The 24,982-nt window shown below is 39.8% G+C and overlaps 1 protein-coding gene across 1 annotated transcript in view; it reads right to left on the reverse strand.

The window, feature by feature from the left end:
• Positions 1–24,982, reverse strand: part of Ifi44l (interferon induced protein 44 like) — a 50,304-nt gene that overhangs the window by 10,994 nt on the left and 14,328 nt on the right.

Consider the following 24,982-nt stretch of genomic DNA (forward strand, 5'->3'; position numbering starts at 1 on the left):
CTGCAGAAATGTAAGTTATTGAAACATTTCCTTTTTAAATATTTAAAATGAAAAGTAGGTACCTTGCTTTTATTGTCTTAATACATACTCTTTATAATTTCTTTATCTTTAATAATTTTTTTATTAAATTTTTTATTAGGATATATTCATTGTACAGGAGGGATTCATTGTGAAAATTCCATATAAACTTATATTGTACATTGGCTGGATCACTCCCCACTGTCAAAAGAAGGAAAGTTTTGAAAATAGAAACAGAAATAAAGGAACAAACAGAAATATTAAAATAAATAATCAATAAAATATACAGATAAGTTTTTAAATTTGAAACAAGTAAAATTAATGTAGTATTTGATTTTTTCTTTTAAAATATGAAATAAATAAATTGCTAATGAAAAATAGCAAAACTCACTAAATATCATACCACTAATCACATATCAGCATAATTACATATTTTTAAATTAATAATGCAAAGTGCTAGAGATCTGGAGTGACAGAAACTTTCATACACTATTTGTGTAATTGGTACAAGTATACTGGAAAATTTGTCAGTTTCTACTGAGGCTGAATATACACATACCCTATAAGTCTAGAATTTCATTCTTCAGGAGGTCTGCCTTCCTAGAGAATGTGACATAAGCCTGTATGTAAATGTCCCACAACCTAACCTGTCTTTAATATGGAAGGTACAAAAACTCTGCCTATCATTCTTATCCAGAGAACATATGTACAACTTGGCAAGGAAGGATGTAGATAGTCACACAGAATATCCCAGTACTGTTTCTGCCTTCTTGGAGATTTTTATGAAAGGGGTGAAGGAGGGTGAATCTGGTGGAAATGTTATGTACTCGTGTATGAAAATGGAAAAATGGGGGATTTCCAAGATGGCAGCTAGACGTAGAAAGCAGAAAGCGAGCCTCCTATAGTGAAATCTTGGAGAGACGCTGGAGACACACTTTGCAGGCATAATCACTGAGAAAAGGCATAATTTTGACCCCTCCACATCTCCAGCCGGTGCAGAGAATCCCCACTTCACGTTAAACGGAGAAACAAGGAGGGCCCCCGGGGCCGCCAGTGGCCGGTGCCCATATGGCTTGGGAAGACGCAGACCAGGTGAGCTTTGTGGTACCGCGGTACCCCCCACAGACAAGCCTGGGCCAGAGCAGCATAGCCCCCTGGACAGACTGACCTCCACCCAGGAAAAAAAGAGAAACTGAGTAATAAGCAATAAGAACAGTTAAGACACGCTGGAAAGAGGGTGGGGCGCCCTGAGCACTGAAGATTGGGGTAAGGGAATCCTTCCCGGGACTGTAAATAAACAAGCCGGGCGGACCTGAGAGGCTCTGGTGGGAGCGGGGCGCGCCCAGCAACCAGGAGCGGAAAAGCTTGTGAGAGTGGCGGAGGGAGGAAAACTCCACAGGAGAGGAGGGAAGACCCACTTCCCACGTGAGCTGTAAATAAACATGGCGGCTGGCAGGAGCAGCAGCACCGCCCAGTAAGCAGGAGCAGGAAAGCTTGTGAAAGTGGCAGTGGGAGGAAAACTGCACAGGAGAGGGGGGGAAGACCCACCTCCCACGTGAACTGTAAATAAACACGCAGGCCTGACAACGTGGGGCAGTGTCACCTTTCCCAGTGCTTGGAAAGGGGAAAGCCTGTAGCAGAGGCCCATGCACAGGAGAACTCTGAACAAACAAAGCCTGTGGGACCAGGTGAGTGCTAAGCTCACCCCAGAGATCTGCATAAATAACGCCGCCAGCTACAGGCTGAGAGCAGCAGGCAGGCAAACCACAGTTGCAGATACCTCAGAACTGTCTCCAGACTCTTTTTTTTTATTTTTCTCCCTACCTTTGATGAGAGAACAACCGAATTACACCTGCAAGTGGAAAAACTTACTGAAACTGTATTGCATTTGAACTTGGGACACTTGGTGGGGCTTTTGTGTGTGTGTGTGTGTGTGAAAACTGCCAGGATATGGAAACCCTCAGAAAAAAGAATGAAACAGAACTGCAAAACAAAACAGAAGGCCAATCCAGCAGAATAAAACAAACAGAAGACAGAATCTCAGAACTTGAAGATGAAATGGTAATTAAAGGAAAAACTGAAGAACTATTAATTAAACAACTCAAGACCTGTGAAAAGAAAATGCAAGAACTCACTGACTCCATCAAAAGACCAAACATGAGAATCATGGGCATTGAAGAAGGAGAAGAGGTGCAAGTGAAGGAAATGCATAATATATTCAACAAAATAATAACGGAAAATTTCCCAAATCTAGAGAAAGATATTCCCATACAGATGCAAGAGGCCTCCAGGACACCAAACAGACCAGATCAAAATAGAACTACTCCATGACATATCATCATTAAAACAACAAGTTCAGAAACTAAGGAAAGAATTTTGAAGTCTGTAAGAGAGAAAAAACAAGTAACTACAAAGGGAAACTCATCAAAATCACAGCAGACTTCTCAACAGAAACATTAAAAGCAAGAAGAGCGTGGGGTGAGATCTTCTGGGCACTGAATGAAAATAACTTCAACCCCAGGATATTCTACCCAGCAAAACTATCATTCAAAATAGATGGAGCAATAAAAGTCTTCCATGATAAGCAGAAACTAAAACAATATGTGACAACAAAGCCACCACTACAAAAGATTCTGCAAGGGATTCTGCACACAGAAAGTGAAACCCAACTTAACCATGAAAAGACAGGCAGCACCAAACCACAGGAAAAGAAAAAGCAAGACAGTAGAGAGTACCCTCAACTTAGTTACACACAACCAAACCTTCAAACAACTAAGACAACTAAATGACAGGAATCACCACATACCTATCAGTACTAACGCTTAATGTTAACAGACTTAATTCACCCATCAAAAGGCACTGCTTGACGAAATGGCCAGTGGCCCCCAAAAACAGGCAGGAGTAGCAATACTTATCTCTGACAAAGGATACTTCAAATCTACATTGATCAAATGAGATAAAGAAGGACATTCCATACTAATAAAAGGGGAAATAGACCAAAAGGAAATAATAATCATCATTCTATATGCACCCAATGTCAACGCACCCAATTTCATCAAACATACCCTGAAAGACCTAAAAGCATATATAAACACCAACACAGTGGTTGTGGGAGACTTTAACACCCCATTATCATCAATAGATAGGTCACCCAAACAAAAACTCAATAAAGAAATCCAAGATCTAAAATATGCAATAGATCAAATGGACCTAGTAGATGTCTACAGAACATTTCATCCAACCTCTACACAAAATACATTCTTCTCAGCAGCCCATGGAACCTTCTCCAAAATAGATCATATCCTAGGGCACAAAGCAAGCCTCAGCAAATATAAGAAAATAGAAATAATACCGTGCATTCTATCTGACCACAATGCAGTAAAAGTAGAACTCAACAACAAAAGTAAAGACAAAAAACATGCAAACAGCTGGAAACTAAATAACTCATTACTTAATGAAGAATGGATCATGGATGCAATAAAAGAGGAAATTAAAAAGTTCCTGGAAGTCAATGAAAATGAAAACACAACCTACCGGAACCTATGGGACACAGCTAAGGCAGTCCTGACAGGAAAGTTTATAGCCATGAGTGCATATATTAAAAAGATTGAAAGATCCCAAATCAATGACCTAATGATACATCTCAAACTCCTAGAAAAACAGGAACAAGCAAATCCCAAAACAAATAGGAGAGAAATAATAAAAATAAGAGCCGAAATCAACGAAATAGAAACCAAAAAAACCATACAAAGCATTAATGAAACAAAAAGTTGGTTCTTTGAAAAAATAAACAAGATCGATAGACCCCTGGCAAACCTGACTAAAATGAGGAGAGAAAAAACCCAAATTAATAGAATCAGGAATGCAAAAGGGGAGATAACAACAAACACCATGGAAGTCAAGGAAATCATCAGAGACTACTTTGAGAGCCTATATTCAAATAAATTTGAAAATCTAAAAGAAATGGACAGATTTCTAGATACATATGATCATCCAAAACTGAACCATGAGGAAATTAATCACCTGAATAGACCTATAACACAAAATGAAATTGAAGCAGCAATCAAGAGTCTCCCCAAAAAGAAAAGTCCTGATGGATTCTCAGTCAGGACCTGATGGATTCTCTTCTGAATTCTATCAGACCTTTAAAGAAGAACTGATACCAACCCTCCTTAAACTGTTCCATGAAGTAGAAAGGGAAGGAAAACTGCCAAACACATTTTATGAAGCCAGTATTACACTTATCCCAAAACCAGGCAAAGACACCTCCAAAAAGGAGAACTATAGGCCAATCTCCTTAATGAACATTGATGCAAAAATCCTCAACAAAATAATGGCAAACCGAATTCAGCAACACATCAAAAAGATTATTCACCACGACCAAGTAGGCTTCATCCCAGGGATGCAGGGGTGGTTCAACATACGAAAATCAACAAACGTAATAAACCACATTAACAGAAGCAAAGACAAAAACCACATGATCATCTCAATAGATGCAGAAAAAGCATCTGTTGATAAGATCCAACATCATTTCATGATAAAAGCTCTAAGAAAACTAGGAATAGAAGGAAAGTTCCTCAACATTATAAAAACTATATATGACAAACCTACAGCCAGCATTATACTTAATGGAGAAAAACTGAAACCATTCCCTCTAAAATCAGGAACCAGACAAGGATGCCCACTATCTCCACTCCCATTCAACATAGTACTGGAATTCCTAGCCAGAGCAATTAGGCAAGAAGAAGGAATAAAAGGAATACAAATAGGTAAAGAAACTGTCAAAATATCCCTATTTGCAGACGACATGATCCTATACCTTACAGACCCAAAAAACTCTACTCAGAAGCTTCTAGACATCATCAATAGCTATAGCAAGGTAGCAGGATATAAAATCAACATAGAAAAATCATTAGCATTTCTATACACTAACAATGAGCAAACTGAAAAAGAATGTATGAAAACAATTCCATTTACAATAGCCTCAAAAAAAAATCAAATACCTAGGTGTAAACCTAACAAAAGATGTGAATGACCTCTACAAGGAAAACTATACACTTCTGAAGAAAGAGATTGAGGAAGACTATAGAAAGTGGAGAGATCTCCCATGCTCATGGATTGGTAGAATCAACATAGTAAAAATGTCAATACTCCCAAAAGTAATCTACATGTTTAATGCAATTCCCATCAAAATTCCAATGACATTCATTAAAGAGATTGAAAAATCTACTGTGAAATTTATATGGAAACACAAGAGGCCACGAATAGCCAAGGCAATACTCAGTCAAAAGAACAATGCAGGAGGTATCACAATACCTGACTTCAAACTATATTACAAAGCAATAACAATAAAAACAGCATGGTACTGGCACAAAAACCGATTGAAGACCAGTGGAACAGAACAGAGGACCCAGATATGAAGCCACACAACTATAACCAAAGGAGCTAAAAATATACAATGGAGAAATAGCAGCCTCTTCAACAAAAACTGCTGAGAAAACTGGTTAGCAGTCTGCAAAAAACTGAAACTAGATCCATGTATATCACCCTATACCAAGATTAACTCAAAATGGATCAAGGATCTTAATATCAGACCACAAACTCTAAAGTTGATACAGGAAAGAGTACGCAGTACTCTGGAGTTAGTAGGTATAGGTAAGAACCTTCTCAATGAAACCCCAGCAGCACAGCAACTAAGAGATAGCATAGATAAGTGGGACCTCATAAAGCTAAAAAGCTTCTGTTCATCAAAAGAAATGGTCTCTAAACTGAAGAGAACACCCACAGAGTGGGAGAAAATATTTGCCAACTATACATCAGACAAAGGACTGATAACCAGAATATATAGGGAACTTAAAAAACTAAATTCTCCCAAAACTAATGAACCAATAAAGAAATGGGCAAGTGAGCTAAACAGAACTTTCTCAAAAGAAGAAATTCAAATGGCCAAAAAACACTTGAAAAAATGCTCACCATCTCTAGCAATAAAGGAAATGCAAATTAAAACTGCGCTAAGATTCCACCTCACCCGTTAGGATAGCCATCATCAGCAACACCACCAACAACAGGTGTTGGCGAGGATGCAGGGAAAAAGGAACCCTCTTACACTGTTGGTGGGGATGTAGACTAGTACAACCACTCTGGAAAAAAATTTGGAGGCTACTTAAAAAGCTAGACATCGATCTACCATTTGATCCAGCAATACCACTCTTGGGGATATACCCAAAAGACTGTGACACAGGTTACTCCAAAGGCACCTGCACACTCATGTTTATTGCGGCACTATTCACAATAGCCAAGTTATGGAGACAGCCAAGATGCCCCACCACTGACAAATGGATTAAGAAAATGTGGTACCTATACACAATGGAATTTTATGCAGACATGAAGAAGAACGAAATGTTATCATTCGCTGGTAAATGGATGGAATTGGAGAACATCATTCTGAGTGAGGTTAGCCTGGCCCAAAAGACCAAAAATCGTATGTTCTCCCTCATATGTGGACATTACATCAAGGGCAAACACAACAATGGGATTAGACTATGAGCACATGATAAAAGCGAGAGCACACAAGGGAGGGGTGAGGATAGGTAAGACACCTAAAAAACTAGCTAGCATTTGTTGCCCTTAACGCAGAGAAACTAAAGCAGATACCTTAAAGCAACTGAGGCCAATAGGAAAAGGGGAACAAGTACTAGAGAAAAGGTTAGATCAAAAAGAATTAACCTAGAAGGTAACACCCACACACAGGAAATCAATGTGAGTCAATACCCTGTATAGCTATCCTTATCTCAACCAGCAAAAACCCTTGTCCCTTCCTATTATTGCTTATACTCCCTCTACAACAAAATTAGAAATAAGGGCAAAATAGTTTCTGCTGGGTATTGAGGGGGTGGGGGGGAGAGGGAGGGGGTGGAGTGGGTGGTAAGGGAGGGGGTGGGGGCAGGGGGGAGAAATGAACCAAGCCCTGTATGCACATATGAATAATAAAAGAAAAAGAAAAAAATAAGAAAATGGAAAAATGAAACCTGTTGAAACTATTCTAAGAAGGGGGGAGGAGGGAAAAAGGAGGATGATGGAAGAGGTGAATTTTACTAAGATATATTGGAAGCACTTTTGTAAATGTCACAATGTACCCCCAGTACAACAATAATATGATAACAAAAAATAAATGATTAGTATAGCTTCATACTGGATAAGATATCTAATTTGTAGGAGTCATATTTTTCATACCAATCATTATATTAGCTCAGTTTCATAAACAATATTGAATTAAGGAAGCAGATTTAAGAGAACACACAGTCTGGCATTGATCTTTATACCTAACACACATTCAAAAATAAGAAATATTAATTACATTTATATTATGGAATAATCATTACCTTTGGTAATAACTAGAAGTAGTCATAAAGGAATCTTCTGCAGTAATTCTAATAATTTATTGCTTCATCTAACCAGTATTCTATTTGTAGAAGTTGGTAAGTTGATGCATCTATCAATTGAATGCTTCTCTGTTTATGTGCTGTACTCCAATAAAAAGTTTACTTAATTGATACAAGATGGTCATCATATGACATACCAAGTTAAACTACCAGATTTCAACAAAATAATTTTTAAATGATTGGAACAGCCAGAAAGAAAGGTCAAATCATTCAAAGGAAAACAAAAAAAAGTAATTATAAGTAAATCTGGCCTTAAGTTTCCCACTGCAACATTACAGTGCAAACATTTTAATGCTCCCCAAAGTAATACGGTAGAAGAATATGTGTTTTACTAGTTACTCAGGCAAAATCACCACAGGTAATTAATTTCAATTCAGAGAATCTGAAGTCCTTCTTTTAAGTGGTATGTATAAATAAGTATTTTATAGAAGAAATGGAAATAGTAAATATATGTGGACTTGTGAATGATCCAGAATAAACAAAAATGAAAATGTGAAACCATCTTTTGACCAGCTAATTGACAAATATTCTAAAGTTTAATAATATGAACTGTTAATAAGATTCAGGGAAATAAACAATTCTATAAAACTATTGGAAATTGTATAGACAACTGAAACTTTAGAAAAATATTTCTCCAAATGCACACATACACAATTTAAACAGCAATTCCACTTCCAAGAAGTCACCATAGAGAAGTAATTTTTGCACAAAGTTACCTGCATGAAGATGTTATAGGAGCATTGTTTACAACAGAAAAAATTGGAAGCAACTTTAATGTCCTTTAGAAAAAAAGTGAATTCATTATGGCCTTTGACACAGTGGAAAACTACAGTATAGAAGCAACTCTTAAATGTCCATCATTGAATGAATGGATTCTAAAATGTAGTATATACACAAAATGAAATATTATTCAGTCTAACAAAGAAGCAAATCCTGTCATTTGTGACAACATATATGCACTTAGCCAAACGTAAAGGAGCAAATACTTACCCCATTTATGTACAAAACCTAAAATAGTCAAACTCATAAAAGCAGACCTTTAGAATGGTGGCTACCAAGGATAATAGGAGACAGGGAGAAGTGTTGCCCAAAGGGTACAGTTTTAGTTATGCAAGATGATTAAATCCTATAGATCTATGGTACATAATAATGTTTATAGTTAACAACCTGTATGGTGTACCTAATTTTACTAAGAGGGTAGATCTTATGTTAAATATTCTTATTACAAATATATATATATATGTGTGTGGTGTGTATGCATACACACACATACACACACACATCTTGGTTATATCTTATCAATTTGTGGCCAGGTTTCAATGGGGGCCATCTATCCAGAGGTAAAGGCAAACCATCAAACATGCAGGAGAAAATTCTACTAGGATTATTTGATTAAACCTACCTTCACAGCAAAAAACTTCACACTCCTTTTAATGGAAATAGTACAATCTTGAGGTAGCCCAAGGTTTTCATGTATATCTAAGCTCATAGTCACCTCTTTCTGCTTTGGATTTATCAAGAATTTGGGAGAATCCCAGTAATTCTTAGAAGCATCAGAAAACAATGTAGATGGGTAATATGATCCTATTTCACATTTTGAAATGCCAGTCTTTTGAATTGCAAAAAGGGTGATGAAAACCTTTTCTTTGTCTGTCTCAAAACTGTCTTCCATGTATATTCCAGCAACAAAATTTTGACTGTAAACCACTGTTATAATAGGACCTTGGGTAGTGCATTTCTCAAGCAAATTTTTAGTAGAGAAATCATGGATACTGACCTTATACAGAAGGCTAAACTGTTTTCCTCCAAAATAATTTTGCAGGTGTTTTTTCTTGCAACCATGTCAAATGAGTTCTCAGTGCCATACTTCACAATCTAGTGGAAAATCCATCATGTTTTTCATTAAATATTTTTAAAAGATGTACATAACAAAAAAGTTCACAAAGCTCACAATTATTCTTCATTTTTGCACTACATAGCACAAGAAATGAATAAACAGTGTACAGGTAACAAGAAAATATAACCTAGCTGTTCATTCTAAATGATTACTTTTAAAAATAAAAAAAAGAAGATTCTTGTTTGCAAGTAACTAAGAAAAATAGAAAGCAGCATGACATTTACCTGTTTGAAGAATCTGTACAAGGGCTGGAGCTGAGAGTAGCTGCTTGATCTTAATAGCCAGACAGGCTCAAAATGAGGCAAGAAGTCTCCAACAAGCTCTCTGCTTGTAAAACTCAGGAAACTGAAAGTCAGCAGGCCCAGCCCAGTTGGCAGCAGGCCAACTTCCTTCAGCGCCTAAGCATTAACTGATGCAGCTGACTTTAGATAGTGAAGACAGATGGGTTAGGGACATAGGTTAGGTAAATCAAGAAATCGAAGTTAAAGGGAAGAAAGCAAAGCAGTTCATTGATCTAAGAATTTTTTAAGGTAAATTCAACATTTCTGTACATAGACAAACAAAAAAGTGCTAGCTATTCAACCTCTAACCTGTACCTCAAATTCATCCACTTCTCTTGATCTTTTCTATCAACTTATTCCAGACTAACATGTCCTTTTGTAGATTGTCACAATTACTTCCTAGTTGACCCCTCTTCTTTTCTGTTTGCTCCATCTCCAATTCATTTTCCTCCCCATGAAGGATGAACTGCAGGAGGTCCCAAAAGGTGATAATTTGCCAAGAAGAAACTTTTCCTTCCCAGGAAATATCTGTTTGCACCTGACAGACATCTCCACCCTTGAGCAATACAAAAATGCTATAAAACCCAATTTCCAACCTGACCCACAGGACCACCAGTTTCCCGGTCCTGCTGCATGCTCCCATTCAGCCTTTCTCTTCTCTTCTCTACAAATAAAATCTTTCTGACTTCTGCTGCTGGAGTCTGCATCTGCTTTCATTCTCAGAGTGGACATAAGAGCCAGAAATAGCTGAAAATTCCTCCATATCATCTGTGTATCATCTGGCAATGTATGAAGGGACACTTCTTCACCTGAGGTCAGTACAGTTTGTGTCAAATTGTGCCTAGGAAGTGGTAGTGATTATCTGGCACTCTCATGGTTTCTGTCCTCCAGGAGAGCACCCCCACCACAGCTTAGTGGATCTCTCAGGGAAACTTTCTCTCTCTCTCTCTCTCTCTCTCTCTCTCTCCTGCTAGGAAGACTTTCTCCCTCAGGAACTTGGGGAGAAAGCTCCGAGCCCTCTACAGCTGTTATGGCAGGCAACTCAAGAAATTGGGGGCCAGCCAGGGGCTTATACCAGACTGCCAATGCTACAATGGGCAGAGCTAAACTTCAATGCACCAAGGCTTTTTTTCCTCTCAACTCTCGGCTCCCTCCCTCCTTAAACTCTCTCTCCCTTTCAGATCTGACCTGCTTAGGAAGAAATCTGAAAACAATCAGAGGGAAGGAAAATTTCTCTTCAAGCTGTAAGGGTGCTCTGGCAGGGGCAACTCCCTGCCAGACACCCAAGGGCTGAAGATGCTTCCTGACCCTTCCTGAGGCTCCAAAGGTGGCTAAGTATTGGACCCCTCCAGCCATATCTGCAGCAAATGGACAATCAGATCTCTACACTTTCTTCACAGTTCCCATAGCCCAAGAGTGGAGGTTACCCCTCGCTTCTAGTCCTCTAGTATTGCCTCTGCCAGGATTGACCAGGACAGCAGTGATGACCGATAATCCCTCATGCATTGAGCCTGGAAACTCTCTTTCCCCCAATCCTCAGCTTCTCCTTCCTCTTTCCCAAGTAGATCAGGATGAGTGGCCTCCCTCTTTGTTCTAAACAGCAGTGGGCTTCCTTCTTCAGTCTGGGAGAGATCCCTACCTCCTCCATTCAAAATCTAATCCTTAGACTCTTCTGCAGCCCCCATTTCAGCTGAGTATACCAGAAACCCCTACTCTCTAATTTAGGCTTAACTGTTTTTGTTAGGCATCTGGTTGATCTGGTTAAGCAGGTTCCCATAGTCTGCCCTCATGGTGGGGGTTGGGGGGGCAGGGAAGAGACCTCAATGGTCTTCTCTGCTTTTGTCCCTTACTGCAGCAAAAAACAATGCCTTCAGACACTCTCTCTCTTTTCATAGAAAATATGTATGTCTCATATACAAGGGGGACAAAAGTCTATTTCATCAGGAGTCCCCATCCATGCCTCCACAGGGGTCCTCCCTTTGGCCATGCAAGCCCTCTTGGATACTTTGATAGAGTTATTTTTAAATTATAAGCCTTCATCTGGTAGAGGAAAATCAGGTACCTGGATCACAAGGCAAACAGACAAAACAAAATGAACAAAGAAGAAATTGATTAGGGTCACTCTGGTGGGGTGGCTGCAGCTAGATGTACCTAAATGTCTTCTCCATGACCTTAGCCACAGGTGGCAGTGGCCAGAGATCACTGGAGAGAGAGATACCCTCTCCCACATAGAGGAGCTCCTTACCTGGGGATGCCTAGGTAAAAGGAGGAAACCTGTGTTAAGGTGATCAGTTTTCCCTTTCTTCCCTTCTTAGATAAGGAATCAAGCTTCCAGGATTCCAGAAGGATCCCCCCTTGCCTGCTTACTAAAACATTGAAAAGACCTTGATCCAGAAAGTCTTCAACAAAAGCAACTCAAGTTTTACTGCACCCTGGCCTGGCCACAATATCTTCTGGGAGATGGGGAAAAATGGCCAGAAGGAAGGAGTATTCATTATAATACCATTCTTAAATTAGATATGTTCTGTAAAAAGGAGGGAAAGTGGACTGAAGTCCCACATATTAAACTTTTATTTTTCCTAAAAGACAACCCAAAATGGCTGAGCAAATGCAGGCTAGATACCCAGACCATGGTGGCCCCTTACAAAAAGCCCCCAAACTCCCTTGAGTAACCAGAACCAAAAAAACCCATATAATGCCCAAGGACTCCCAGCAATGTCAAAGAGGGCCTCCCCCATGACAGAAATCAAATCTCCAGGGAAACCACAGGGGCTATATCCCACCCTGAAGAGATTGGTTGATGCCCTATCAGTTAATTCCTGGAGGGGATAGGGCTCACATTCCTTTTAGATTAAGTGAACTTAAAGAAATAAAAACAGATTTAGGAAATTACACAGAAAACCCAGACCAGTACATCCAGGCATTCAGAGAAGTCAGCCAAAACTTTGAACTGAGCTGGAAGGATGTAATGCTATTGTTATCACAGACCCTCACTTCCCTAGAGAAACAGTGAGTACTAGATCAGGCAGCTGCAGCTGGGGATGATTATCACTTAGATATATGTAGCCCTACAGGCCCATCTCAGACTGGGCCCTTAGAGGAAGAGGGGGAGGGAGAAGAAAGACAGAGACACTGGATACCTAAAAGGGAATCTTTATTCCCAATGCCCACAGGAGATCAGGCAGTGCCTAGGTAGGATCCTAAGTAGGACCCTGAAAATGACAAGGATGAATGGACCCATAACCACTTCATCCACTGCATTCTTGAGGGTCTAAGGAGAGCCAAGGCAAAACCTCTTAATTACTCCCAAGTCATGGTTGTACAGCAAGGGCCCTTAGAAATCCCAGTAGCTTTCCCACAGAGACTTAAGGATGCTTTACAAAAGCATACTTACATTGTACCAGAGTCACAGGAGAGGGAGATTGTCCTAAAACATAAATTTCTAACACAGCCCCAGATATTTGTAGAAAGCTTCAAAAACTGGTGGCTTAAGGGAGCAGAGATCTAGACTAATTGGTCCATGTAACCACATTGATATACTATAATAGTGACTTAGAAAAAGAAAAGAAGGACCTGGCAAGGGAAAAGAGAAAGGATAAATGGCAGGAGGTTCTGATCACAGTGCCCAGAGAGGCTCTTAGGAGCAGAGTCCAAACCTGAGGACATGCTTTCAATGTGGACAGGAAGGCCATTTTAGGAGGGAGTGCCCCTAGAGGAAGCCACCTCTGGGACCCTGCCCCATTTGCCAGGGAAATCATTGGAAGGAACACTGTCCTTGGTTCCCAGGGGAACTGAGGCCAGAGCTTCCCACCCAATGATGGGTCCCGGGGCCTTCCATCTGGGCTCCCACAACCACCACAAAAGTAGAGCAGATAGTTACTACTGGAAAGCACAAGGTCAGACTCCTTATTGATACTGGAGCCAGCATTTCAGCTATTCTTTTCTCACCTGGACCCAGGTCCTCCAAGAAAATTACTGTTTGGGACATATCAGGCCATCCCCTAGAGCATTATTCAGCCTCTAGTCTGCTCCTGGGGAGATTTCCACTTTTGTTACTCCTTTTTTATTGTCCCAGAAACCCCTATTCCTCTGCTAGGGTGAGACCGTCTATCTAAATTGGGGATACAGCTCCTTTTACCCCCAGGAGAGTACTTTTGCTTGCCCTGATAGAGGAACAAGTAGACCCCATGGTGTGGATGGATGGCCATACCATGGGATGGACACAAACAGCAGTCCCAGTCCTAATTCATCTCAAGGAAACTTCTTAATTTCCCCATCAAAGACAATATCCTTTAAGACCAGAAGTTAATGAGGGGCTAATTCCCATAATCTCAGTGTCAGGAAAGGACCTAACAAATGGAGGCTAGTCCAAGATCTCCGCCTGATCAATGAAGCAGTAGTGCCTCTCCACCCTGTAGTTCTAAATCCCTATATGCTTTTAGCCCAAATACCTCCAAGTACTGCTTACTACTCTGTCCTGGACTTAAAGGATGCCTTCTCTTTGTATTCCCTTACATCCTAAAAGTTAACATATCTTTGTCTTTGAGGATCCCACATGAAAGGCTAGACTGGTCACCTGGACTGTCCTCCCCCACGGATTCAGAGACAGCCCCATCTCTTTGGGTTGGCTCTAACCCAAAACTTGGCAGAGTGGCAGTATCCACAAGATACTCTGCTACAATATGTAGATGACCTCCTTCTCTGTGAACCTACTGAGCCTGTCATTTTATGAGCCACTGAATCCCTACTAAACTTCCTAACAGATAGAGGCTATAAAATCTTTAAAGAAAAAGCCCAATTATGTCAGTCTAGGGTTACATATTTAGGTCTTGTTCTGGAGAAAGAAAAGAGGACAGGAGAAGATGGAATCCATCTGATCCTGATGTTTCCTCTACCTAAGACTCTAAAACAATTGAGGGCCTTTTGGGGGGTGACAGGATACTGTAGAATTTGGATCCTGGGATATGCAGACCTAGCCAGGCCTTTATATCAAATCCTTAAGGAAGCACAGAAGGAACCCCAGCCCTTTATTGAATGGGATGGCAAGTCAGAAAATGTATTCCACCAGTTTAAAAAGGCCCTTATGACAGGTCCAGCCCTGGGTCTCCCAGTACAGGACAAGTTTCAATTATACGTCTATGAAAAGGGAGGACTGGCCCTGGGAGTGGTGACTCAGCTCAGGGGCATCACTCCCCAGTCAGTGGGCTACTTAAGTAAAGAATTAGATCAGGTACCCAAGGGGTGGTCAGGATGTCTTAAAACAGTCACTGTAGTTACCTTCTAGTGCCTGAAGCTCAAAAACTTATCCTAAACCGGCTTCTGACAGTTTACACCCCACATGACCTAGGGAGAATTTTAAGCTCAAAAGGAGAACTTTGGCGATCTAACAGCTGTCTACTTAAATACCAGGCCTAGCTTTGAGAGGGACAGAAATAACTTTAAGGGCCTGTCAATGCCTAAACTCTGCATTCTTTCTACCAGAGGCAGAAGGAAATCCTGAATACTCATGTGAGGAGGTACTTATGGAGAATTATGCTGGCTAACCTGACTTAACTGATCAGCCCTTAAAAAGCCCAGAACTAGAATTATACACTAATGGCAGTTCCTTTGTCAAGAATGGTGTCAGACATGCATGTTTTGCAGTTGTGACAGAATTTGGCATCCTCAAATCAGGTCCTGTTCTCCTAATACAAGTGCTTGATTGGCAGAATTATTGGCCCTAACAGAAGCCCTGAAACTGTCAAAAGAACAGAGTCAACATCTATATAGATTCTAAGTATGCCTTCCTGATCCTTCATGCTCATGCAGCCATCTGGAAGGAAAGGGGAATGCTAGCTACAACAGGCTCTCCCATTAGACATGCTCATGACATGCTAGCCCTCCTAGATGCTGTTCTGTTGCCTAAAGAGGTCTCAGTGATTCATTGTAGAGGTTACCAAAAAGGGGAAGATAAGATAGCAAAGGGAAAAAAAGTGGCTGATGAAGCAGTAAACAGACAGCCATGCAGGAATATATAGCTGGCCCTCTCCTCTGGGAGGGGACTCTCCTTCCCCTGGAGAGACCACATTATCAATCAGAGGAAAGTAAACAAGCCTCAGACCAAGGCTACCAACTGGATCACCGTGGCTGGTGGCTATCCCCTGGAGGGAAGCTATGGCTCCCCAAGGCACTCCAGTGGAAAATTCTTAAGACTCTCCACCAACTTTTTCATTTGTGCTTAGGCAATACTTTGGTTTTGGTCAACAAAATGTTTGAGGGGACTAAATTAAGGGACACTGCCCAACAAGTTGTACAGCGATGTGAAACATGCCAAAAAACTAAGCACAAGAATAAAAGACTCCAGATGCCAGGGGCACAGAGGCAGTGATCCTATCCCAGGGAAGGCTGGCAACTAGACTTTGCCCAAATACCAGATGGACCAAAGTCAAAACTACTGTTAGTATTTGTGGATACGTTCACTGGGTGGGTAGAGACTTTTCCTTGTACAGAACATGCTAGGGAGGTGGTCTGAGTTCTAATCACAGAAATAATCCCCCACTTTGTTCTCCCCAAAAGCCTTCAAAGTGATAATGGGCCTGCATTTAAGGCAGAAGTAACTCAGGGACTCTCTAGAGCACTAGGCATAGAACACCACCTCCACTGTGCCTGACGTCCCCAGTCATCTGGAAAGGTAGAAAAAACAAATTAACTTTTAAAAAGACACCTGTCTAAATTAGCCCAAGAAACCCACTCTCCCTGGACCAAGCTCTTCCTTATTGTTCTCATTAGGCTCAGAAACACTCCGGGCAAGCAGGGACTGACCCCTTTCAAATCTCTACACGGCAGCCCCTTCCTAACCAATGACCTCCTTCTTGACCAAGGGACAGCTCAGTTAATCTCCCATGTTACTCAACTTGCTAAATTCCAACAAACACTCTCGGAGATCAAACAAGCCACTCCCAGGGAGGATATAAAGGGACCCCTCTCTTTTGCCCTGGTGACCTAGTCCTAATAAAGTCTCCAAATCCAACCCGGGACTTAAACACCCTGCTCTGGGAGGGGCCATATTCAGTTATTCTGTCTACTCCAACGGCAGTGCGAGTGGCTGGCCTGGATTCCTGGATCCATCACTCAAGATTCAATGGCTAGAATCCCCCTGTGAATGTCACATCTCCACCTCTGAATCCAGAAGTGGAGCACCTCCTTCTCATGCAAACCTCTGGATGGATTAAAACTGCTGTTCAAAAAGAAAATGTCTACTGATACAGGTAAGTCTTCTTGATCAAAACCTCCAATACCTCCTAATCAGTCTATTCATTCTGCTTGTAATTACTTTGGGAACAGTACTGGCTTCTACAGCTTCTTCTAATTGGACTAGAACTCAAAAGACAGCATCAGCATGTTCCTTTTATTTCCTACTATACTGCTATGGGACTTGTTCTTCTGGGTACGCTAGTGCCCCTATATGGGAAGAGCTACAGCCCTTCATGGAAGACCAATGGGATTTTAAACCTCTTTCAAGCATTTGCCCTTCCAAAATCTCCACTAAACGACTCTTGGGTTTGCTATGAGAGACCAGGAGCTGCTCACCTGCTGTCATGGGTCCTATTAAACTTCACTCAGGATCCTTTCCTTTCTTTGATATTCAGGGCAGATAACTTCTCCTTTGCCATGGTTCCTCTTACAAGGATACCATGGAAGAACCAGCCTGCTATGTCTTACTCTTGGCTTGGATTCATCTCTCAGACAAAAATTGGACATTAACATTTCTGTCCTAGACAGCTATATACAAGTTTGTCATTCATCAATAGAGGACCTAGGGCCTACATCCCAAAGAAAGGACATATTTGACTTCACCACCCTTAAAGGGGACTATCATCTGACAACCAGCTGACGCTGTATGAACAACTCTAAAGGCCCCACTTTTACAGGTTCCAATGTGCTTAGGGCTCACGCTTGTAATGGGATCCTCGTCCCTAAGCTGACCAAGTCTTCAAACCTCACTCGTTCAAAACTCCTATTGCATACTTACTACTGGCCATCACAAATGTATCTTAACAAAATATACAACAGGGCTTTAAAAAACTGTATAACTCTACATTTCCACCCCTGTGCTTCCATCCTTTACTCAACTACATGTTTCTAGGAGAAACTTCTCAGGCCCAGGCTAATAATACCCAAGGTATTTTATGCCTTGAGGAAGGATATCTTTTTGTAGGGAGGTCATGGAAAAAGAATCAGGTATGGGGGCTGCTCAAGGAATTTGGGCAATTGCCCAACTGATACCTAATCCTGAACATATCTCTTTTTGAAATAATACTATAATATAACAAACCAAATTTTCCCAATGAACAGGAACAACTTCCCATAGGGATAAAAGGGAGATTACTCTAATAGTTTTATGGATAACAGCATTGTTTGCAGCCCTAACTGGAATCAGCTATGGGGTTATTGCCAAATAACTGTAAAATACCTAACCAAAGTAGTAGACGGCACCTCAGAGCAGGTAGGCCTTGCCATTAAGGACATGCAAAGGTCTTTGTCATCCCTTGCCTGTGTGGTCATGGACCACAGCTTGGCCCTAGATTTTCTTTTGGCTAAACAAGGAGGGGTATGTGTTATCACTAATAATTCCTGTTATATATATATATATGTGTGTGTGTGTGTGTGTACACTCCAGGCATTGTAGAGGAACATGCAGACTACATTCTCCAGCAAGTTAAATGGCTCCGGGAACAATCTCTCAAAACTCAGGTTTCTACACAGGTATGGGACCAAATAAAATCCTTGCTCCCCTCCAGGACGTGGTTCTTACCCTTCCTGGGGCCTATAGTTGCCGTTATTCTCTTACTTGTGTTTGGGCCTTGCATTTTAAACTTACTTGTCAAGTTTGTTTCCTCTTGCCTAGAATCCATCAAACTACAGATGCCCCTGATGGAGATGAATATGATCTACCTTCACAGTCCCCTAGATAACCTTTTCATGGTCAGCCCTGATGCTGTGGTCCCCTTCATCGCCCCCTGTCAGCAAAAAGCAGTCACTGAATAGACTTTGTTGTCTATACTGCTTTGTCGTCCAGCAGTTAGGGTGATCATTGAGAGGGAGGACTTGAAGGACAGACTGCAGGAGGTCCCAAAAGGAGATAATTGGCCAAGGAGACACTTCTCCTACCCAAGAAATGCACCTGAGGGACATTTCCGCCCTTGGGCAATACAAAGATACTATAAAACCCAATCTCCAACCTGACCCACGTCACCACCAGTTTCTTGGTCCTGCTGCATGCCCGCATGCAGCCCTTCTCTTCTCTTCTCTACAAATAAAATCTTTCTGACCTCTGCTGCTGTAGTCTGCCTCTGCTTTCATTCTCAGAGTGGACCCAAGAACCCTCAACAGCTGAAAATCCCTGCGTGTCATCTGTGCATCACCCACAGCAGATTTGTGAGATATAAACCAAATTCTGCCAAATTCATACTAACACCCTTCTTCTGATTACACAGTGCTAAAGATCACAGACGTGTCCTAGAGGCAGAATGCAACCTGCAGATACGTTTTGTGGGACCAACACAATTACTCTTAAAATTATTATTGTGAATGTGAATTTGTTACTATAGAAAATCTAAATAATTTCTCTAGTTCCACTTGCTTTTAGTCAACTTTAAAAGTTACTAACTTGGGAGTTTGCACAGCTGAACTATGTTATTAGTCTCCCACCAGCTTTGCTGTAGAGAATACTTCTGACTAAAGGTACCTCTGACTGAAGCCATCTAAAAAGGTAACATTTGTTATCTAACGAATGTTGTCTCCTGTTCTTTGGGAAAAAGCTGCTTTTCCCTATCTCTCCCTGAAGGAAAGATGCCTTTTGTATCCTAATAATTAATTGCAAAATTAGCTTTTTCCTGGGAAAAGAAACTAAAAAGTCTTGAATCAGAAGAGTTTCTAACAGAAACGTTTCTTCAGATTTACTTTGCTATCTTTCTGCCTCTCTCACTCTGTCCCTCAAATGTCTGACTTCATCAGGGGCAGTAAGACCAAACTTTCTTGGTTACAATTGCTTCACATTGCTGGGCGTCCACTCTCCAGGCCTCCATTGTCCTCAAAGATACTCTATTGCTTTATACCTGACTGGTATGTGCTGGGCCCAGAAAGGAATTTAAGCTCTTGGCTCTATTAAAATAGTAATAGCAACATCAAAAATAATTTAAATCAGTTTGTGGTTATTACTTACTTAGTGAAAAAAGTACATAAATTAGTCAGCCATGGTTGTGCACTTCTGTAATCCCAACACTTGGAAGGTAGAGGCTGTGAATTTGAGGTTTCTTACCTCAGCCAAAATTATTTTTCAAGAATGAGCAATTCCATTTTCCTCTTTTCATGCTCAGTGGAGAGGTCCTTTGGCCAAATTGGCCAATCATCTAAGGGTATTGGAACTTTTGGGTTTTTTTCTCAGCATGCCCCACCACTTTACAGGCTATTGTGGCAAGAAAGACTTTGAAGATGAACCCAGCAGAGAAACATGGGAGAGTTCTAAAAGGCTGTGGTAGAAATGGAGCAGTAGCAAGCTTACATATGGCGTTTGGAGATCAGCAGGTATTAAACACAATGTCATCACTGTCTGAACATCTTCTGTGGTTAAGGCCTACTGCTCCCTGACAGCCTCAAAGAAATGGAAGATTCTCTCTTTCTCCATTTTGAAAACGGCCTCAAAAACTCAGACTTCAGCAAGATGGTCTAACATAGGCATGGCAAACATCTACCTGTTAAATAAGAAGCCTGGGAATCTTAACGTTTGAAAACTCCCAATAACATCAATAAAACTGAAATAAACAAGATTTACCTCTTTAATAAAGGATTAAGACATGGAGATTTAGCAACTCTCTCTACAAATCTAACACTGCTTATCTACCTAGCATAACAGAATCTTATATGTTCAGGGTACCATAAGTGCATTTATCTTCGAATATTTATTTAAATTGTAGCAGTCCATTTCCAATTGAATTAATTCACACCACACCATTACATGAAATACAAATGAGCTCAGAGGGTTTTAGTAAATATGTTTCCTCACACTTTAAAAATCTCAGCAAACAGGCATTATCATGGAATTGCAAAAGAAATCAATTGTTTAAAAATTTTAAAAATATGTTTGCATACCATTCCTCAGCACAGCCAAACCTCCCCATATCCATTTCCCTTTTGCAGTTTCACTTGCAGACCTTCTCTCAACTTGGAAGCTGAAACAGATAGAGTCAATATGCGCAAATTGTGTTGGAGAAGGAAGTTGGGTAGAGTGCTAAAGCAAGATATTGACTGTAGGTCTATTTCCATGATTTGGCTGGCCCCAGTAGTCTGTATTTTCTTCAACACCAGAAAAAGATTTTGCAAGTATTTGCAATTAAGGAGATCTATTTAATTTACCATATCCAGAAATTGGCCCAGAGTCTTGATCTATGAGGGAGGAGCCTTGAAAGCTTCCCAATTCCCGTGGCTTTTAGGCGCTCCATGAGGATTTTGATGATTACTCACCAGGCCATCTCTGAAACATCTGGGGCTTACTTGAATTCCTCAATCAGTTTTTTTCATTATTAGCTAATATTGGGCTTGCCTCTTTTTTTTTTTTTAATGAAAATCATGTCCTAGACATCAACTCTACTGATGTCTCCTTAAAATTCCATGAAAATCTTCAGAAAAATAATTATTTTTCTAAAGACACAGGTTTTGGTATTTCTAGAGACACAGGTTATTTGGTGTTTTTCTAAAGAGACATGCTCCTGGTATTTTATTTAAGTAGATGTTGAGTGTACTTGCATAAAGCCACAAATTTTCATCAGAAACAGTCATTTTCTCACTTAGCAACCTAACCTACCCACTCACACCACAAAGGCTCTGGCATGAATACTTAAGCTGTCTCCACAGCATCTCTCTCATTTGAGGGTGGATATGCTGCCTCACAGGGCACTTATGCTTCAGCTATTATGTTGCTTAGTACTATTTTATTAAGAAAGAATTTAATGACTTTGGCTAAGCTGCAATACTTCCACAATGTTAACTTATAGAAGGTTTCAAAAATCCAATAGCAAAGTGGTAAGTCCACTGTCTCTCAACTTTCTCAGTACAGAAAGATTAGGTGAAGCCATAAAGTTGAGGAGGGTATCCTCTGAGATAGAAGGGAAATTCCTCTCTTTTGAGGCTTTCTTCCACCAATCTTTCCCAGTCCAAATTTCAAATGCACATTTAATTCCATTGGATATTTGCATGTTCCTAAAGCATTATAGAACATCATTTAGTTAACATTGCCCTTTTAGCACAAAATAATGTAAACTTAGTCCCAACATTTATGCTCTCAAAGGATGTCAGTTCACATGGATGGTTCCTTGTTCATCTCTCTTTATCATTACAGTATTCTTCTTCCTTTCAGGGTGTCTATCTCCTGCACAAGGCTACTCCATACTACCTCCTACCCTTTATACAGAATAAAGAACTCCCATCTTCTGCACAGATGTTTTTCTGTCTTCACATTAGGGATATGTGATTATGGCTCTGCAGTTGATGAGGACATTGGTGAATCTTCAACCACCTCCAGTCTCCCCCAAACAATAGCTATGGCTTGTTTTTTCTCTAGATTGCATGGGAAAAAAACAACACATTCATTTTGGATCTGTTCTCTCTACACCCAATCATAACTATTCTGGTTGCCACTCTACTTTTGTTACCAGTATCTACTTGTCTCTACTATTCAATTTCCAGGACCATTCTATTTTTAGATAATTTTTAAGACCCCATCTCTTCAGTTGGTTTGTGGCTCCTGGAATTCACCCAAACACAGCTTTACCTGAAGCTTTATGTATGTAGTTTTCCCTAAAGATTTCTTGCCCTCTTGCAAGCCAGGGATACCCAGAAGAGGAGACTAATTCTGATTAAGTGCAAATTAAACTGTTAAAATACAGATAATTATTGAACAAAAACACTAAGAAGAGAATTACAAATGCTTTACAAACACCTGAAAACTGCCTTGTAAGATATGTTTTTCTTACTAATAGTCTTACCAAGAGAACTTCAGAATCATCTGGGTACACTTATATATGACAACTTTCTTTTACTTACACTAGTAACTTTATCTGATCATTCCACTTTGGAGATGTTGTTAGGATGGTTTGGAATTTGATGAATTAAAATCAGTCATGGCTTCATTAGATGAAAAAAAACTTTATTTTTCACAGAATAAAATGTTAAGTTGTTAAGAAATATTGACTTTAATTAAATTCAATTGTTTAGAGGCATTCATATTTCATCCAGAGATAAATGACACACAATCCCTCCCTTATTTCCATTTCTCCTCCCCAGCATTTCATTCTCTCCCAGTCTTCCCATCTATATGGAGAAAAAAATTAAGTAAACATCATCACTCTGGAGAGGGTGGGACAGAAGAATAATGACAAGTAGTCTTGCAGGTTATCAGGCACTTTGCTGAGTACTGTGAGTAGAAAGATAAAAATCTAAACTCTATTTCTCAAAGAACTCACAATCTATTTAGGAAAGCAGCTACCTGTATAATCACTTTATAATTATTGTCAATGTGATTAGTACTCATATAGTTACAAAAAATGTAAAAGAAAAGGCAAGTGAGTCATTCATTTTGCCTGAAAAGGCTGAGAACGATGTTACAGAAACTATATCGTAAATGCTACAGAAATATGGAGGATGGTTTGTAGAAGGACACATTCTGGCTTGCCACTTCTCGAGGCTGACCTTTGGGTCTGAGGTGTAAACTGTTCCTTGGAGAAGCCATCAGTGAAATGCTGTCAAGGATACAATTTCCCCCAACCATTGAGATCTGATGAGTAAATCATACATGGCTTCTAATCTCATCAAAGTGCTACTTTGCCAACAACTGCTTCCAAGGAAAATAATATTATAGAACTGAAATTTCCAAATGTCAGCCAGGGATTCCTTTGGGTAAAGGAGTTTTCAGGAACACTCAGGTGTTTTTGGTTACCATTACTAAATGATTGCCTTTATTACATTTGCTTCATTCAAGTCCCAGAGGAACAACTAGCAAAGTTGATCAATTAAGAGCTGACATGAAAAAGAAACAAATGTAAATTGTAGAACTGAGAAATATATAACCAAAATTACAAAAAAAAAAAAAACCCACAATGCATATGCTCAAAAAGCAGAATGGAAAGCACAAAGTAAAGAATTAGAGAATGTAAAATATGTCAAGAGAAATTGCATATTCTGAAAAAAGAGAATATTCAAATACAGATAGATGATAGAGAGATATAGATGATGATAGATGACAGATGATAAACAGATGACAGATGATGATAGATAGATAGATAGATAGATAGATAGAGAAATGATGACAAAAGAGCCATCACAATCCCAGAAGCAGAAAAGAGAAATGACAGGGATGAAAATAATGGAAAAAAAAAACAAAAACAAAACTACAGACTGTTACAAACTATTTGTAAGCCATCTGTCAATTGATTTGTATCTAGGATTTAGAGATCCCTTAGTATTCAACAGAACAAAAACATAACTAATTCAATCAGAAAATAGACAAAAGAAAAAAATGTTCATTTTGTTCATTTAAGATAGTTGTACATGGAGTTTCCTTGTGACATTTCCATGTATACATGTATTATGACCCAAATTGGTTCATCTACTCTTTTTTTCTACTTTCTAGCTTAGTCCCCTTCTTATGGTGATTTCAACACATTTAAAATTCTATATTCATTCTTGTATAGGAGTGCATCAACCATATTTACCTTCTTAACTTCCTTCTTTTTACCCTCCTTCTCTCATATGAGACATCTGCTTAGTGTGACCTATTGAGGAGGCGGTTGAAGCAATAGGAGGGAAGAGGAGGTGGGGAGAGGGTGTTAGAGGTTGACTATGGTACAAATACTGTGTACACATGTATGTAAATGGAAAATGAGACCCCTTGAAACTATTCCAGGAATGAGGGAAGGAAGGAAAAAGGAGAATGATAGAGGGAGTGAATTCAAGTATAATATATTTGGTATATTGTAAGAACTCTTGGAAATGCCACAATGTACCCCCAGTACAACAATAAAAAAGAAACTAGGCAAAAGCTATAAAAGACACTTCACTGAAGGAGATGTACAGAAGGTGAATAGCACATGAGATGTTCAATACCATTAATCATTAAGAAATGCAGATTGAGACCATGATGAGACATTACTATATGCCTATTAGAAGACTTATTTTTCTAAGTAGAAGCAATACCAAATACTAAAAAGATAAAGGTAAACTACATTTCCAATATAGTGCTGGTGGGAACATAAAATCGTACAGTTTCTCTGAACAGCAATTGGTGATTTTTTTTTTAAAAAACACATACT

Source organism: Castor canadensis, chromosome 7, assembly GCF_047511655.1.
Source record: "Castor canadensis chromosome 7, mCasCan1.hap1v2, whole genome shotgun sequence".
Taxonomy (NCBI): domain Eukaryota; kingdom Metazoa; phylum Chordata; class Mammalia; order Rodentia; family Castoridae; genus Castor; species Castor canadensis.